This window comes from Astatotilapia calliptera, chromosome 11 (genome assembly GCF_900246225.1).
Source record: "Astatotilapia calliptera chromosome 11, fAstCal1.2, whole genome shotgun sequence".
Taxonomy (NCBI): domain Eukaryota; kingdom Metazoa; phylum Chordata; class Actinopteri; order Cichliformes; family Cichlidae; genus Astatotilapia; species Astatotilapia calliptera.
The window spans coordinates 5,599,279-5,616,894 of NC_039312.1; the positions used below are offsets into that span (position 1 = coordinate 5,599,279).

Here is a 17,616-nt window from a genome sequence, read left to right on the forward strand (position 1 = left end):
ATTGTGCTTCAGGTAGCTGCAGAAATACAGCACGGGTAAAATGCAGCCAGTAAATGTCAGAGCAAATTTGACAGACAGGAAGGAGAAATTAAAAAAAAAGAATGAGTGAACATAATAAAGTGAAATGACAGAGTGATTGTGATCTGACGGGGCTGCTTTGTATGCATATTAAACAGCAGGTGATATCAGATCACTAGTGCTTTTTTTTGGAGGGGGAGACAGAGGGTAGAGTTAAAATCTGTAATTTTTATTAGAGCCTCAAAACTAATTACACATGTTAATGAGGAAGATGTTTGGTCACAAGGAAATGTGAGGTTAGAGTGTAATTTCGTCGCGCTCCCGGTTATCGCTTTGCCAGGAAGACTCGGGGAATGTTTAACATGCGGCACTCTAGTTTGGACCTTTTCTTGGCTCCGTGCCTCATGAGTGTAATTTGGATGAGTGCAGCTCGCTTGCCTTTGGGCTCATTAACAACAATATAAACAGTAATTACTGTGATCGCCTAATTAATTCATTTAAAAATGCTGCACGGCGTAAAAGGCATGAGCAAATCTTTTCGGGAGATAACAATTTTACGGAATCACTGTTGACACAATTAGCAATTTCATGTCCCAAAATACAGCCCAAATAATTAAAAACTTCTTTTTTTTTTTGCACGTGTGTGTTTGTGTGTGTGTGTGTCGTGTCACGCATTTACTCCTTTATTATTCAGGCCGCTCCCCGGTTTTCTCTCCCTTTTCTCTAAGCCTGCTTTCTGCGAGTTATCCCTCTCTGATCCCGTCTCTGTCTGCGTGGCGGCTCTGCGGTCCTGATAAATGTAATCCTCCCCTCTGGACACGTTCTTTTGTTTTTAGGCCATTTTCACGCTCCTCCTCTGATCACTAGGCTTTCTTTCTCACAGAATTCTCCGCCTTCGTTCGGTGGGTTTTGTTCTAGTGAAGAATTGTTATTTGGCCCTCGATCTACTTTTTTGGGGGGTGGGGGTTGGACAGTTAATTGTGATTAACAGTAATTAAGACTGAGCAGAACAAAAAGTGGATTTGGACAATAGACAAAGTGACTGATTCAATATTTTATTTTTATTTTTTGGCATTTTCTCCTCCACACCACACCAGACAGAGACAGACCCCAAAACAATGTTTCAATTAAGTCTAACAATGAGTGGCACAGACAGTATGTTCCCTGATAACTGGCTGCTGCGGTTTCCACATGACAGATAAGATCAGTTCATATATAGGAAATACAATGCATATTTTCCAAAATCTATCATTCAGACATCCAGAGCTTTTAATAAAGCAACCACTGGTGCATAAGATGAGAAGCAGAATGTGAGAAGCATGTGACAGAGTGCTTTATGTTGGAGGGACAGTCCTCTGACCCTTCAAAACCCCAATTAGTATTCCTGCAGAATTTATTACCACGCCTGGCATCACTTGGTGTTGATTACCTCTCCGCTCATTAAAGTGAGAGTAGATTTATGGACAGATCCAACTGATGCAAGTGCATGAGTTGGAAAAATACTAGTCGCGGCAGTGATAAATCTCGTTTGGGATCCAGTGGAGTTTGGCTGAGATTAATGATAGCCGTGAGTTATTTACAGCTAAACAGAAGCAGAGGTTATGTGGGGTAACTTCCTGGAGACTCGTGAAATGTTAACAGTATCCGAGAGTCCACTGAAAAACTTTTCTTGCCTTTGTTTTAGATGATTAAATTCGAAAAATATAATTTTCTTTATTTTTTTTGCGGTTATTATTTTGGTTAGTTGTAGCAAATATTGTAAAATGTAGAATTTCTGAGCTTTAGGTGTCTGACCAGCACTACACAGATGTATTTAGTTTACAGACGCCTGTAAGAAAAGCATTAAATGTTTGGATTTGAGAAGCTCGAAATAGCAAATAGCTGACTTTGGTTTGTAGTTCAAAAATTCAGAAAACTATTGTAGATGTTTTGTCTTTCTCAAATTAAACAACACTTGTTTGTAGTATAATCAGTAATTCTGAAAAAAAAAAAAGTAACCTCTTGCAAAGAGCAGTATCTTTTGGGGCTAAAATTATCTGAATCGCAGGGTTTTATTTTGGCGCCTTTTCTAAGGTAAAGAGAGACACAGGACCACATGAATATGGAGTGCAGCACTTGATCGCCACCTGGTGGTGCATCTTTGTATAAACCTCAGCTCACTGTTGGTTAACAAACGGAAGAACTGAACTGACTGTGGCTCCAGATAACACGGCCCCTGTCCTTTGTAGGCGTTCTGTTCAAGCAAACAGGCAAACCAGCACTGTTGGACCCCGCTTTTGGTTCCACACTGATGCTCCTCTGCTTGGGTCACTGAATACTGCAGAAACCTACACTAAACATACTAAAAACCCTTTAAGTAACAGCAAAGAGTCAGCTTCTGTTTTCTTAGAAGAAGAGCTAGTTTCCAGCTGTTCTGACTTCATTAGCTTTACTAATTTCATATCATTTTACTGAAACATCACAGTAGTCCGAGTATGCTGTGCAGCTCTATTTTGAAATGATAAAATAGTAAATGGTCTGGTTCTTATATAGCATGTTTCTATTCTACTGGAGCACTCAGAGTGCTTTATACAACATGCCTCATTCACAAAAGCACCTTTCCCCCCCCCCTAAAACTAAGTGTTTTCTCTCTAACATTCACACTATGATGAATGCACCAGGAAGCAACTTAGGGTTCAATATCTTGTCCAGTGATACTCTCTGACATGCAGACTGGAGCAACCAGGGATCCAGCCAGCAACCTTCCAATTAGCAGCTCACCTGCTCTACCTCCTGAGTTCAAAAGCATAAGTATAACTCACTCTTTGAGGCTGCTTAAGTAAAGGTTATCCATCCATGATCTTCACTGACACTCCTGCACCAACCAAATGTTCAAGTATTGATGGGATAGTCTTCCTATTAACTGTGAATAGACAACAATTTTTTCTTTTGTTGGTGTGGATGTGCTGGGGTTTTTAGGATGTGTACATATGTGTTAAACTAAATAAATACATTTTGTAAAACCTCCAGTAAAAGTCAAAGTATTTACTCAACGTCTTTAGTCAGGTATAAGTGAAAAAGCACAGGCTCTGAAATGTGCTTAAAGAAGGTCAAAAGTAGTAGTGTTCTCTGGATTTTTGTGAAAAGCTAACTGAAAGCCATGCTAGATTAATATACTAATAACATAATATCATGACCAGGTTTGAGTTTGCCTCTACACCTAAGCAGAAGAATAAGTGCAGGCAGGTGTTAAAGTGGGATTGAGCAGGTGGAAGAAGCTGAAGATCAGTTAGTGGCTGATCAGTGCTGAGGTTTACTGCTCCTGGAATGGTTTTACACAACTGTATTCAACTAGATTTAACCCATGAGTTCACACGCTATTTAGCTGATTTCCATTCCCCACTAGGCCACGCTGTTGGTATGAATGTAGAATTCAGTGGTTGAATCTCTGTATCATCAGCTTAAATTCAAATTCATCTCTGCTACACTTGATGTAATCTAACTAACCAGGAACACCACAGCCGCTCTACTCCAGTCCAACACATTGCTTTGATTTCTTCACAGTACGACAAGTTAAACTGTTTACCCTGCTCTAAAATACCTTTGAATGACACAAGGTTGCATGCATCAGTTTTGTTTTGAAGGACGTTACACAATATGAAAAATCACATCAGATACAGATCTGGTATGAGGACACTTTACATTTTAACAAAGCCCATTGAGCCTTTAAATGAAACCTCGCTGCTGCTGCTTCTTCTTCTTCTTCTTCTTCTTCTTCTTCTTCTTCTTCTATCCAGTTCTGTCTTACATCTTATTTCATCTCTGTCTGAAGTTATCTCTCGTGTTTTTTTCCAGTACAGATACCTGAAAACTGTAATAAACTAGAGTGACAAAGTACTTAGAAGTAAATTAGATAAATCTGTTACAATGCATTATTTTTTCTCAAGAGATCAATATTTTTAGTGCATGATCTGAAGATATTTTTATTTATTTATTTATTTATTTATTTATTTTTTCAATTTATTTGAGTTAGGAACACAGTCATGCCAAAAATGATCGTCTGCAAAAATTTGATTTCTGGTATTTGCCAAAAAAAAATGATTGCAGGAATTTAAACTAATATAAATGACTTATTGGACTATAATCTGTCAAAAATATGTCAAACATATCGCTCATGAATGATATCATTTTGAGGCAGAAAGAACATTCCTCCCACAAGGTAGAAGCTGCAATCTGTTTTAGCAAAGTGACTTTTGTACATCCATCTGAGTAAAAAGTCTTATTGACATTAAAAATGTATTTTTAAGCGAGATCTGGCAAAGAAGGCATCAAAAACAGAGACAAATCCAACATGGCAGTCATATAAACACAACAAGGGACCAAAAAGTGCTATAATGATTATAAGGTCAGTACAATAACGCAGTCACAAAAAAAACTTGCAGAACTGGTCATGTCTTTATTTTATATATTACCCTTCATATATCCTATTTACTACAGTCTACTTACCAATATAAGTAAATGTATTAAACATTAAAACACACACAGAGGGAGAGAGAGAGAGAGAAAGAGAGAAACATCGAAAATCACTTCTTGGGGACACCACCAAAAAAAGCCCTATTGTCTAGTTGTCCACTAGATGGCGCCAGAGTCAAGTACAAAGTCATTACAATGTAATTTGATTCGCGGTGGCTAAAGCGGAAGAAAAAAAACAGAGGTCCCACTCCGCTCTTTTTCTTGGTACCGCAAAATTTGCACAGACACGCCTTTCGTGTGTTGCAAAGAAAATATGTTTTGTTTGAGCAAAACAAATTTTTTTTTATTTAGTTTCTAATGATTACATTCACACTTTAATGCAGGGAAATGCCTCGCAATAGACCATTTGTATAACCGTCTCTCTCTCCTGGGCAGCACATCTTTTCTATGCTATCTTTGCTCTGACTCCGCGCTCGCTGACACTTGTTGGGGGCTACATGTGTTCCTGTGTCTGAGCGGTTTGGGCTCTCAGGTTAGCCGGCAGACGAAGAGGCCAGCCCCGGGTGTACTGTAACATAGTGGTGAGTGACCGCTGTGAAGTTGTTTGTCCCTATTTGATAGCATGTGTAGCTCTTTTGTTTCCTCGCAAATGGCTGTGGTAAATGACTGCCGAGCACAAACATAAAGCGACTCACTCGTGTGGTCTACAGCGGTCTACTTTTTGCTGTTGTGCTGCAGGTTTGCTCAGCACGTACCCGCGTCCTGTATCCGAGCACAGCTGGGTAATATGAGGTTTTAATAGCAGAAACTAACGTAACTCATCTGTTATTACATTTGTCCTTTCTGGCCTGTTAACATTAGTTAGCATACTGTTCCGATTTGCTCGTGTTTACGGGCTGTAGGCGGATTCAAACTCGGACTGTTTGCTTGGAGAAAGAAAGCTCAGGAGGATTTAAGCTGAATTGAATTTGTGTTTGTTGGCGATCAGGCTTTGAAAACCTTCACTCAGCATCACAACTCTGTCCTAAAGGAGTCTTAAGCTGTGATTTGAAGGGGGGGGGCAGGCATCGCCTCCTGTTTTACTCGGGCCCATGATCATTTCATTACATATGAACTGAAGTTGAGTGTGGATGTACACGCCCACATTTATCTGCCTTGGAGAGATTTTTCCTGGTGGCTGAGATACAGCCGGCTCCTTATCACACAGGTGAAGAGTAAACAAACCTTAACTCTGTTTAGTCTGTATGCATCACATATCTCTGATGACAGGCACCGCCGATAAATCAGCCGTGCTCATTCAGACATATTATATCAGATCTGAACGCCAGGCTTTAAAAAGCGACCGCAGGAGTGACAGACATAGCAAACTGCCCCTAAGAACAGGCACCATAATCTGAGTTTGACCACCAGAGAGCACTGACAAGCTGGGGTTTTGTGTTAAGAGTGAAAAACGCTTTATTTATTTTTTATTTTATTTTTTCCCCTATCTAGAAACGTAAAGAAGTCTTTCTGATGTATTGGATCATTTTGAATTCCCTTCTGGTGTTGTATGAAAATATGACAGCAGTAAAAAGTAGAAAAAACTTTTTCTTTTTTAGATACATGTAACAGTCAACAGTCCACAGCCCTGGTAGGTGCAGATCTATCACAAGGACACCATCTGTCTTTAGTTTTTTACATGTGTTGAGAGACATCTGAGAAAGGAGGCGGATCGTTAGACCGCGGGAGAAGTTTTTATGAAGAAAGACGTGCCCTCTGGTCAGGCCTGGAATATTTGAAGATAAATATGAGGATGCTTTAACAGTGTAAGATATTACTCAAGTGTAAGTGATCTTTCTGTTTTTTATATGACAGCATGTGATAAAGCGCATGACTTGCTCAAAGTGAAATATATATACTGGAGATATGGGGCAGTGATGATGCTCATATTAACTATCGACAAGGTTTCAAATAACGAGTCTGTAAGCCTAAAAGTGAGACATTGTGTGTGATGACAGTTGAGAGTGGACCTGTTGATACAGTCCTCTCATGCACACAGCGCAGGCACCCATCCACCTTTTGCTCAAATTCGTTGTTTGAGCGGTGCGGCCAATCACAAGAATGCTGGGTGGCTTTGAAGGGAGAGAAGGTAAAGCTACTTGTTTTAGACAGCAGTGATTTTGAACTGTGAATATTGTAAAGCTGCTCTGGTTGAGTCCAATAGTACACAAATAGTGTTGAAGATGAGCATAATAGGTCTCCTTTGTATTTTTCTTAGGATTGTGCAGTGTTTAGTCCGCAGCGTCTTCTGTTTTAGTGGGCAACGCACCGCATGGTTCTTTGTAGCATGTGTATGAATGGGTACAGTGTAAAGTTCTCTGGTTCAAAGTGTTACAATGTACAATAGTGAAAATGGCAACTTGCAACTGAGCAGCTTTAATCAAGTGAAGTCTATGACAAGAGTCAGTACAGGCAGCGCTGCAGTCAAACCAGTTCTCACACTTGTGTGGGTCACTGACCCTAAATCATTAACTCACATGCACTCTAACAAACAAAGAATAGTACACTTATGGTTACAGACTTCGTGCTTGCATGTTGAATACGCTACATTCACTTCTGAACTGAACATGATTTATTGTGATAGAAAAATTCATGTATTCTGCGATTAGACTTCGATGACCCATCGTGGCAGCACGAAATCCCAGCAGTGATAGGATTTAGGACAGGACCCACCCCCCCAGAGTCTAGGTGCTGCTGGTGGTGAAGATGAACTGAGGCTTTGATGGAGCTCTGGCTGAGGTGTCGGTGAGGTGGAGATGGAGAGGAGGTGGGTTGCATGCAAAGTGGAGGCTGATTGGCTCAAAGGAGGCAGACAAGGAAATGATTGGACTAGAGTAATGAAGTCTGTACTGAGATTGAAAGCGTGGGAAAGTGGTAGTGATGTAAAGAGCAGAAAAGCAGCCTAACACCCAGGAAAGCAGGCAGATGACTGATTACAGATCTTCCTAATAGAACTCACACATAAGCTTCATATAAACAGCTGCTGTTCTACTGGTAAAGTCGTCCTGCTATTAAATTGAAGTTTAAAAATTATATTTTCTGTCTTTCCTCAGGTGCTGGTAACTTTCAGATAAAGTTATTGGTGGATAAGGACTACCAGCATAAATTCATCTACCAGAAGTAGAAAGCTCACCTTGGTGAGTGGCATCCTTTTCATTACTTACCTGATTTGGGTTCAAAGTGATTGATAGTGTTGTCTCAGAGCTTTGGCTGGAATGTGTTTCCTGCCACAGTCCAAAGAAATGCATACGAGGCTGACTACGTATGAATTTCTAGGGAGCACAAGCACATTATAAGCCCAAAAAGAACAAACACTTGATGTTTCATAGGATCCAGCCCCCCTATAAGAAGATCCCCTGCCCCTCTGAATTGGATAAGCGGAAGAAAACGAATGACGTGTTTAACCGTCATACCAAAACAAGCAACACGGGGTCTCCACAGCTGGTAGCACCAGTGTGGTAGCTTCATGGTGGACACCATTCCTCCCCTAAGAGGAGGGTAGTGCTGGGATTCGAACTCAAATCGCCCCTTTACTAGAAAACCAACTAAGACTCAATGCCACACTTATCTTACCAAGTTAATGGTTGTAGTGTTGCTTTTATATATGTGTTGTAAAAAAGATTTGCTAGAAACAATTCAAACAGTCTGCTGCAGCACTGTTCTTCTCACGCTGCTATTTTGATCGTTCATTATTTTTTCACACCTGTTTCCCTTTGTGGTGAAGGAGGTGTCTCTTTCCTGTTCTAGACAACTTTTCAGCCAATCGGCGTTTGACCTTCGCACAACATCGTCTACGCTTGGCTGCATATTGTTGGGGTTTTTTGGAGGACTGCATACAAACTCATCTCAGTGGGTTGCATACCAAAGTCCTTCGCTCTGTGTAGTGAAAGGGACACAAGCACTGTACCACACGCTCTGCTTATAGCTGTGGTATTGCATTTGTTTTTTAAATGGATAGGTGGGCTTACATTATAAGCATATCAAACACTCACTTCCCTAAATTGGGTTTGTAGAAAGTCATGCCCACACCTCTTGGTTGCCTGGAGTGTCCTTAAAGGCCAATCATCCATGTTTGAGTGATTTACAAATGAAAACATGTCGAAGCAGAAAGTTCACTGGTAAATTTTGAATAGAGCTTCAGTTAGGGATATATTATTTCATATTATTTTTCAGAACCGCATTAAGTTTGCTGTGCTTGTGTGTAACTGAGCAGTAATTCAGGCAGCTCCTTTTTCCAACAATGTCTTTTTTTAAAGCTGGCAAAACCTCATTATTTATAGTATCAGTTAAAGAGGCTCCAGCTTCATAAGGAGAAAGAATAGCGTCTGTTAGTAGAAAACCATTGAGCAGCACCGTGGTTGACAGTGTGGTCTCAGAGCATGCAGTGTAACCTATTTCCCATGCTAGGTTTACTGGGTGTTGGTATGAATTTCTGTTAAGTGTTTGCACTCTAACAGAAAGTTCATGAGACGAAAGCACCCTGTAAACCCAAAGGCTGTTAAAAGATGATGAATATCAAAACAAAAGGCAATGGAGCCCTAGACTAACTTTTCCACCAGCAATAGTCTTAACAGCGCTTTTAGTTGGTTGTAGCAGCTCATGGTTGGGCCACAGACACTTTTTTGTACAATATTAATTCATGACCCAACATGCTGGTGCCTTGTAATAACTTTAGTGCAACTTACAGTGTATAGGCAACATTGTCTGTACACACAGCAACTTAGCATTCCCATTGTGCTAATTCGGTTGCATGTACTGCACTTCATTGTTAGCTGCCTAGTCACTCCCTGCTTGCACTTTCATTATCAGTGTTGTCTGAGTTGGAACTTCTCGTTAGCTGTTCCTCCCCCCTCTTACTTGTCATTTTTATTTTTAAGATACAGTAAAAAATATATGTGATGTATTTTTTGTATTTGGCAGTTGATCATACACAAATTAAAATCATATACACATTACTAGAAATAAAAAAAAATATGTATGTAGCATGCAGGATGAGAAGAGTAGACATGCTCTCTGTGATGGGCAACTGACATGTAGAAATCCAGCCAGCTATGACAGCATGGTAACACTTGTGAGCTGGTCGTTTGATTTTCTTTGGCTCATTTTCTCTAACATGATGAGCACAGTGTGGGAAACAATGTCTGCGCTTGTCCTTCGGTTTTCCCAGGAGGGATAGCTAGGATTGTTGGCATTCCTCATTTAAACCAAGGATGCAGCTACACTGCAGCTCACTGAGCTCAATACTGCTGTCAGGATGTAAACAGGTCAAATTACAGGCGGGAAGCTCATTTATAAATATTGAGATCACAAGGGCTGGAACACTTTTGAGTGCAGTATTATGCAATTCGCTGATTTACAACCCAGATCACTGCAGTCACATGCCAAGAAACCTAAAGACTGAAGCTAAAACAGTGTATCCACGATGTCCCGTGAAGAAGAAATGTCAAGACACATGCTTCATCAAATATGCTTGAAGCAGCACAGCACCTGCACACAATATCCCAGCATCCAAGTTCACCCCTCTTCACACAGAGCTCTGCAGTTGTTCTCCTGTGGCTGCGCTCTGCTCCACATGAGTGCGGCTGAGATCAAACTTGATCATTCCGACTCTGCTTTATGGTTCGCACAGACGCGGTGGTGACAAGTGAGAACATGATGTGCCGTCCGCTGGTGTCAGGTGAAGCTCTGCGCCCGGCACCCTACCCATGCGTTCACAGGTGGAGTCTAGTGTTTGTTTAATACTTTTAAAAAAACTCTGTTGTTCCTGTTCTTCGTATTTAGGATGTCACATTTAGATTTCTAGCTGCAGTAACTCACAGAGATGGCAGTGTGATGCAAACCGAAACCTAATTTTACAAGAACCCTCTGAGAGATCTTTGACTGATGTTACTGCCTCAACATGCAAGCCAGACTTTTTTTATTACAGCCCCTGTGTCATCACAGGCTGAATGGATCTGCTTCTGTTTTTCACTGTGGCATGAAGATTGTTGTAACAGTAAAAACAATAATAAATCCATCTTTATCTTTGCCATTTCCTGCAAATAAAGATGTGCATGAGGCAGATGAATTAAATCTGTTAACAGCTGAAATGAAGCACAGAAAACAGCTCGGTGATTTATTCTAATTATTTAATACCACGCAGTCTTATGCTTTGCATACATAGCACAACATGGAAACTAGGTGTTGCTCACAGTGAACCGAGTGCTGATGTTTGTGAATGAATACCAAAACGTACCCATGTATGGTAACACTGTGACATTCATGTAGAAGTACACCAATATAGAAACAGGAACTGGATGATAAACGTAATGAAATGAGTTTCATTAAAGGATCCTGGAGTCCTTCATCCACTGAGGTCTTGATTTGTGTCAGATAATCAAACCACCACTCTAATGGACACAATTAAGCGTTTGGGTACAGGAGTTCACATCATCTTAAGATTTTGATGTGAAAACGCATCTGTTGCCATGTTACAGAAAGCAGTTAAAGCAGCCTTTTATGTTTCGAGAGGTTACGAGAATGAAAGGCGCCCGACGTCTCTCTCTCGTGCGTGTCACAGAGTAATTTTGTGTGTCAGAGATGACAGCGCTGACACCTGGCCTCCCAATTGGTTCGATGCGGATCTCTGACCTGTGAGTCATCGCGGCGCTGCACTGAGTGCCTGTCTGTTGTGTTAGATCATAAGCACTGTTGGCATTAAACGTAATAATAGATTTTAGTGAAATTGAGAGTGTGAAATGGTTTACTATAATAGAGCTGCAGTCTCTCAAACATACTTACTGTAAGTGTATATGCTGATTTCAGACTGTTGTATTAAAGCGGGGCAGAGGGAGATTGTTTGCCTTTACGACATGACATAGCACTTTACAGCTTAATCCTCTTGGCAGACACAAATAACTGTTAATTTAATTGTTTGGCGAGTGGAGGTATGAGGATATGCACGGTGTCCTTCAGAAAGCTACATCCCTCTGTGTCTCGTGTTGAAATGTCAGCTGTACACACCAGCTGTCTGTTATATTTAACCTCTCTGCTCTGTGTATGTGTTTCTCTGTATATCTGTCAGTCTGCCATAACTTTTCTCTCTGTTAGCTAGAGATGACCAATTGCCAGCGTCTTAGCAGTGTTGTGATGGGCTTCACAAGATCCTACATAAAAACATTTTCATGTCAAAATGACAAAAAAAGAGGATTTCATTTGTCCCTTTATAGCTCATGTAAAGCAGCTTTTTGTTTTAAATATTGGTAGTCATGATCTTTACAGTATTGTGTGCAAAAGTCTATAAAAGTCTACATTTTGCTTCCAAGGAGCCAGACTTTTGCCAGTTTTTTGAAGTGGCTTTCTTTTTTTCTTTTTTTTTGGGTTTTGGGTTTTTTGGTCACCCGTGTGTACACCTGTGAGCATGGACGCGCTTGTTTTTTTAAAAGGTTCCTTCATGTAATGATCTGCTAGAGGGTGTGGGGGGGCCACAGCCCCGTCCTCCAGGGCATGAAGCAGGTATGGAGGAGATCAAAACTCCAGACATCCAGAGGCCCCCAGAACACAAGAGACCAAGGAAGACTAACAGAGGGGCAGCCGCGCCACTGTCCCAGAAAGAGCTGAGGAGAGTCCCAGATGAGGGCTCACCCAGCAGCCGCGGAGCAGAAGCCAGGGGGGGTTGCAGTGACGCGCCTGTGAGCTCCGCCGGCAGCCAGCTGTGCCTGAGTGACCGAGCCCCAGGCCGAGAGGCTGGGGGCACCCCACCTCCGAAGTGGCCCGAGCGAGCCCCAGGCTCCAGGCCCCGATAAGCGGCCGCCAAGGAGTGAGCCGGTGTGTACCTGGACGCCCATCCCCAGACACAAAGAACCACCAACGCACCGACACCTGAGGGAGTCCGCCACTGGCAGGGGAAGTGGTGGTGGGGGAGATAGGCCTCCAAACCTTGGAGAGCCTGAGATGTCCCCAGAGAGGTGGCGCCTGACACCCAACCTGACATATAGACACAGACATACAGGCACACACAGACACAAACATCCATTCCCACCCTCATGCTCTCATATGCACTTACTCCACACTCAACCAACATGGAGACAGACATAAAGAGACGCTGTACACACGATCACACTCCCCAAGCGTACTCTACGAACCAGGTCTAGGTACCCTTGCCCCTGGAGGGGGGAACTGCACCCAGACCCAGGTGGTGTTACCCTTTTCCCTGCGGTGGGGAGAGGCAGACCGCCCCGACTCCGCAGCAGCAGGGAGGCCCCACACTCCAGACTGCAGTCGGACGGCCAACTCCTCCTCCTAGCCCCCCCACTCCAGCAGGCCGCAGAGAACGGGGGTGAGAGAAGACTCCAAACCTCCCTCCACCCGCTCATTGTAGTGTTGATGCATGTGTGTTCTAAGGTGCATTTAAAACCCAGGAGGGCATGGAGCTACCTGCCAGAGAGCAGCAGGTAAGCGCATGGTCCCTCCTGCTAGCCTTCAATGTCTACGTGTATTTAAAATTGAGAGGTGGGCAACGACGCCAGGGGTGAGGTGTACACCCTGATGGTCTTTTGGAAGTGGCTTTCAACAATTGTTTCCCGGGCTTTGTGAAGTTTTCTTTGGACATCAGCTGCTTTTTCACTCATTTTCAGCCCTTATTGGGGAGCTTTTTGTCAAAAACATTCCTTACTGTTAAAGTCAAAACAATTACTTCCAAATTGTTGGTGTTAAAAGTGGTTTTAGATACTGTTAAATCACAGGGTGCACTTATTTTTTGCATACTAGGTCTGCGTCTTAGCTAGGGATGGGTATTGATAAGATTTTCACGATTCCGATTCCATTTTCGATTCTGTTTAACTGTCACAAACTGAAAGCAGGGACTCAAGCGCAGAGCAGGTTGACGTATCAGAACACGCTTTATTTACACACCAGTGCAATACTATATACAGTGACGGGGAAAGTCCAGGGTTCCAGGGGATTAGGGGAAGGCTCTGTCTCTCTCTCTCTCACGCTCGCTCACGTCCTCACATCCGACTCACACACGTCCGTACCGCAGGGAGGTCACAGGTCCGGGAAGATAAACTGGAATAGGGAAGGGAGAAATCACTCACAAATCACGAAGGTAGGGCGTAAAGGTATAAGACCAAAAGAAAGACTAACGTCAGTAGCTCAATCATCCAGCGATGAGAGGATCTGTGACCCAGCCTCAAATAGTAGATCGGTAATCAGCTGATCGCCATCAGCTGATCGCCAACAGCTGTGTGAGCCAAGGGTGGGAGCCAGCTGTGAGCTCCGCCCAGGCAGAGAGGTAGGGGAGAGAAAAAGCAAAACACAAGTGTAGCCTTGTGAGGCCGGCTGGGCAGGCACAGGGACCATGACATTAACGATTCGATTCTTTATTGATTCTCTTATTGATTCTTTTTAAAAAAGGAGAACACTAAGGTCGATTAGCTTAGAACTTTGTTTTATATCTTCTCTTTGAACGAGATAGAAATTTAGGAGTAACATAACCTTACAAACCCAACAGTGAGATCTTAAGAGATCCAGCCTACGGCTCTTCAATGGGGTGTCACAAGAATATCCAGTAATGTCCCTGCCTACAATTAAACACATTCACTTACCATCTGCTGTGGCAAATGGGTTCAAGCCTTTGACCACAAACTTAGTCACTGCGCGGCGACATTTGTCTATCCTGGCCTGACAGGAGACGCTACCTGTAGACTGCAGTGAGAACTGCCAGCGAGCGCCAGCCAGACTCTGTCTGTCTCTCTCATCATGGTCACCTAAATGCACAGTAATGGCAGGTTTTGTATTAAGGCAGATTGCGCAAACATAATATGCACTGTTAGTTGATTATTTACCTGCCGCATTAACGGGAGAGGACGTGCAAACATTACCACTGCTGCTGGGTTGAGATTCACGAGTCCGGAGCGGAATTAAAAACACGACATTCATTTAAGTTTATCGCGTGTTTTGTGAGCAAATGCTTTTGCATATTCGTAGTGTTTCCTCCCTTAAATGAAATATCTACTTTGCAAGTATTGCAAGTTGCCCTGTTGTCATCCGTTCTCGTAAAGTATAACCAAACTTTTGAGCGTTTGAGCCGCCATGTTTCCTGCCAGGTAAATGACGCTCCGCAACATGGTGACATCATTCGGGGCGACTGGAATCGATAAGGGAATCGTTTGCAAAAATGGCAAACAATTCCAAGGAATTGAAACAGTGGGAACCGGTTCTCAACAAGAACCGGTTTTCGATACCTATCCCTAGTCTTAGCTTTGTTTTCTTATTTCCCAATATGTAGCACCTTTGAACTGCAAAAGGGTGTACTTTGTTTTTCACAACTCTACGTCTATGACCTGCCTAAGTAAGGTGTATGTAGGAAGCACTGAATATTACATAGGTGAAACTACACAAAGCTAAACCAAAACCATTGACAGGCATCCACACTGGTGATGCTAAAAAGCAAGATAAGAGTCAGGCAGTTACTGACAGCTGAACTGCTAAAAACTGTACGTGCTACTGTAACACTTTAGCAGCCACAAAGTTACACCGCAGTGCTGAGGCCAGGCAGATTGTCAGAAGTGATGGCATCACTGAGAGGACTTGCTAAGCCTCACTGACAGGCTTTGGCTTCACACTCTGACTGGCCAGGAGTCAATGGGCATGCCCTGAATTAGTGCAGGGCTTTCCCACCATCGAGAGTGCTGTGGTGGCTGGAAGGCCTGTCACTGGCAGACAAGTGTAAAGATCAGGGTATGTGCCTTATAGTTAGAGGGATTTGTAGCGACTATAGTGGACTATAGAGAATGAGATTATGCTCCATTTTCTAATGCACACATGTGCTACAATCAAAAACTGTCTTCTGAAATAAAGACATTTAAAGGGAACTGGTGTGTCATTGTCCTGGCTTCCTCCCCTCAGCTGGTCACAGCTGATGGCTATGCCGCCCTGAGCCTGGTTCTGCTGGAGTTTCTTCCTGTTAAAAGGGAGTTTTTCCTTTCTACTGTCACCAAGTGCTTGTTCGTGTGCGGTTGTGTCATTATTGAGGCTTTCTCTGTATTATTGTAGGGTCCGTAAATTACAATATAAAGCACCTTGCGGTGACTGCTGTGATTTAGTGGTGTATGAATAAAATAAAATAGCACTGAAGTGAAATATTTTTTTCATTTTGCTTAGTTTGCCTGTGTTTGTGAGGTTGTCTAATGGTTGAATGATGCTTAAGGAGGCATAGTAACACTTAAGGAAATCTTGTGAAAAACTACTGGAGAAAAACTGAACCACACAAAAAACAAAAGGTCAGAACTCAGCAGTATTATTTTTATTATTTATAATTACCCTAAAATGAATTTTTAGAAAGTTTTGTAACTAGTACAGGTGAATAAACCACACATCCACACACATGTGTAGCCCAGATTCTCTTTATATAATGCTCCAGTTTGCCACCCAGCATTCAGCAGAGGAGAAGTAGGATGAAAGATTGCCGGAGCGACAGTTATATGAGGTAAACGTTCACGAGTGGGCTGCAAATCATGACAGCCGGTCTGCTGCGAGTATGGGAGGGTGAGAGGAAGAGTGAATAAGAGGAAGGGGTTACATGTGGGAGTGTACCACATCAAATATGGTAGGGAGACAACACGTTGCAGCCGCAGCCCAGTTTTATTGAGCAGATGAGCGAATGAGCAAGCAAGCGCGTCTCGTCCAGACACCCACACTGCCTGGGCTGGTGTCCTAGGAGATTAGCAATACATTGTTACGTCTTTCTCTGCATTATGTAGTTTTAAATGCCATTTTATTTTTTATTTTACATTCAGTCCTTAAAATCTTGTTTGCTACGCAGGGTTATTCCTGTTTAGCACACTTGCATCATGTTGTGTACCCACCACTGTTGGGGTGCAGGGCCAGCCTGTGCATGACGCCTGCTTGTGTAGGTAGGATAATTTAAAGATTTGAAGACAAAGCACAAAAGGTAAACGTTTAATTTGAAGTTTGTCATTCAGAATGAGTACAACGGATCATTACAGAAGGTTTTAGAGACAGAAAATGCAAGTCATGTCCCTTAATACAACACTATGAGAAATCTATCCAGAACAGTGTCCCATATGCCATCTCATCTGCACTATGGATTTGCTTTGGGGCCCAGCAATTTGTAATTGATTTTCATAAAGTGCACCACTCACTGCCTGATTTCAATATGGCTGGGATCCCTGTGCCCATCAAACCACAACCACAGCCTGCCGCAGCGCAAAAGCACAAACAGCATGAGCTCAGCTTCACCACATTAAAATGAAGCAAAGCAGGTCAGATAAACATGCATAAGTTCAATTACATGCTTTTCTTGTTCAGCTGTCAGTGATGTTTGGTCATTTATAGGAATGCTTTATCCTCACAGATATATTAGAAAAATAGAGCTCGGGAGGATGCTTGCTGCTAATAAAATGTAAATCTCTTGCAACGTAGTCTTTCTGTTCATTAAACACAATTGCTCGAATTTGATTTGAATACACACACAGAGGAGATTTCAGTGGCTGATCCCTATGACTGTTGTACTGATTACACCTGAATCTGCTCCTTTCCCTCACCTACCAAATGCATAGAACATGTTGCCATGGTACCAGAGAAAGGCTGAGGTCTTGCGGTTGTCACATTTTGTTCAAAGACAACCTTAGCTCCCCACACTTATGTGTGTGTGTGTGTCTGTATCTAAATTATTTTACTTCCTTTGTGCCTCCTTTCCATGACTTTCCAGATGGAAAGCATGCACCTGCAGGTGTGTGTGTGTTCGTGTTTACATATCTTTGTGGGGACCAAAAATTGGACGTTTATTGTATTTGTGGGGACCAACAGACCTTATGGGGACAAATCCCAGTCCCCACGAGTTTGAAAGCATTTTTCAAACTCAAAATGTGATTTTAGTGTCAGGGTGACGGTTAGGTTCAGGCTAAGGGTTAGGATTATTCATTCATTTTCCATAGGGTAAGCGACTAGTTAAAGCATTATGTCAATTAGATGTCCCCACAAAGATATGAAAACACAGTGTGTGTGTGTGTGTGTGTTGGGTGGGGGGTTCTAAAAGCCACTCCATCACAGGCTTTTAGAAACTGGAAAAAAGAAAAAACAACTTCACAAAACCCAAAATGGATG

General features: G+C 42.4%; 1 protein-coding gene across 1 annotated transcript in view; it reads left to right on the forward strand.

The window, feature by feature from the left end:
* Window positions 1-4,783: 4,783 nt before the first annotated feature.
* The window catches only part of ncalda (neurocalcin delta a), a 66,465-nt gene continuing 53,632 nt past the window's right edge, over window positions 4,784-17,616 (forward strand). The window contains exons 1-2 of the mRNA XM_026185674.1: window positions 4,784-5,051; window positions 7,563-7,646. The gene's annotated coding sequence lies outside the window, so the exon portion shown is untranslated. The remainder of the gene's footprint in view (window positions 5,052-7,562; window positions 7,647-17,616) is intronic.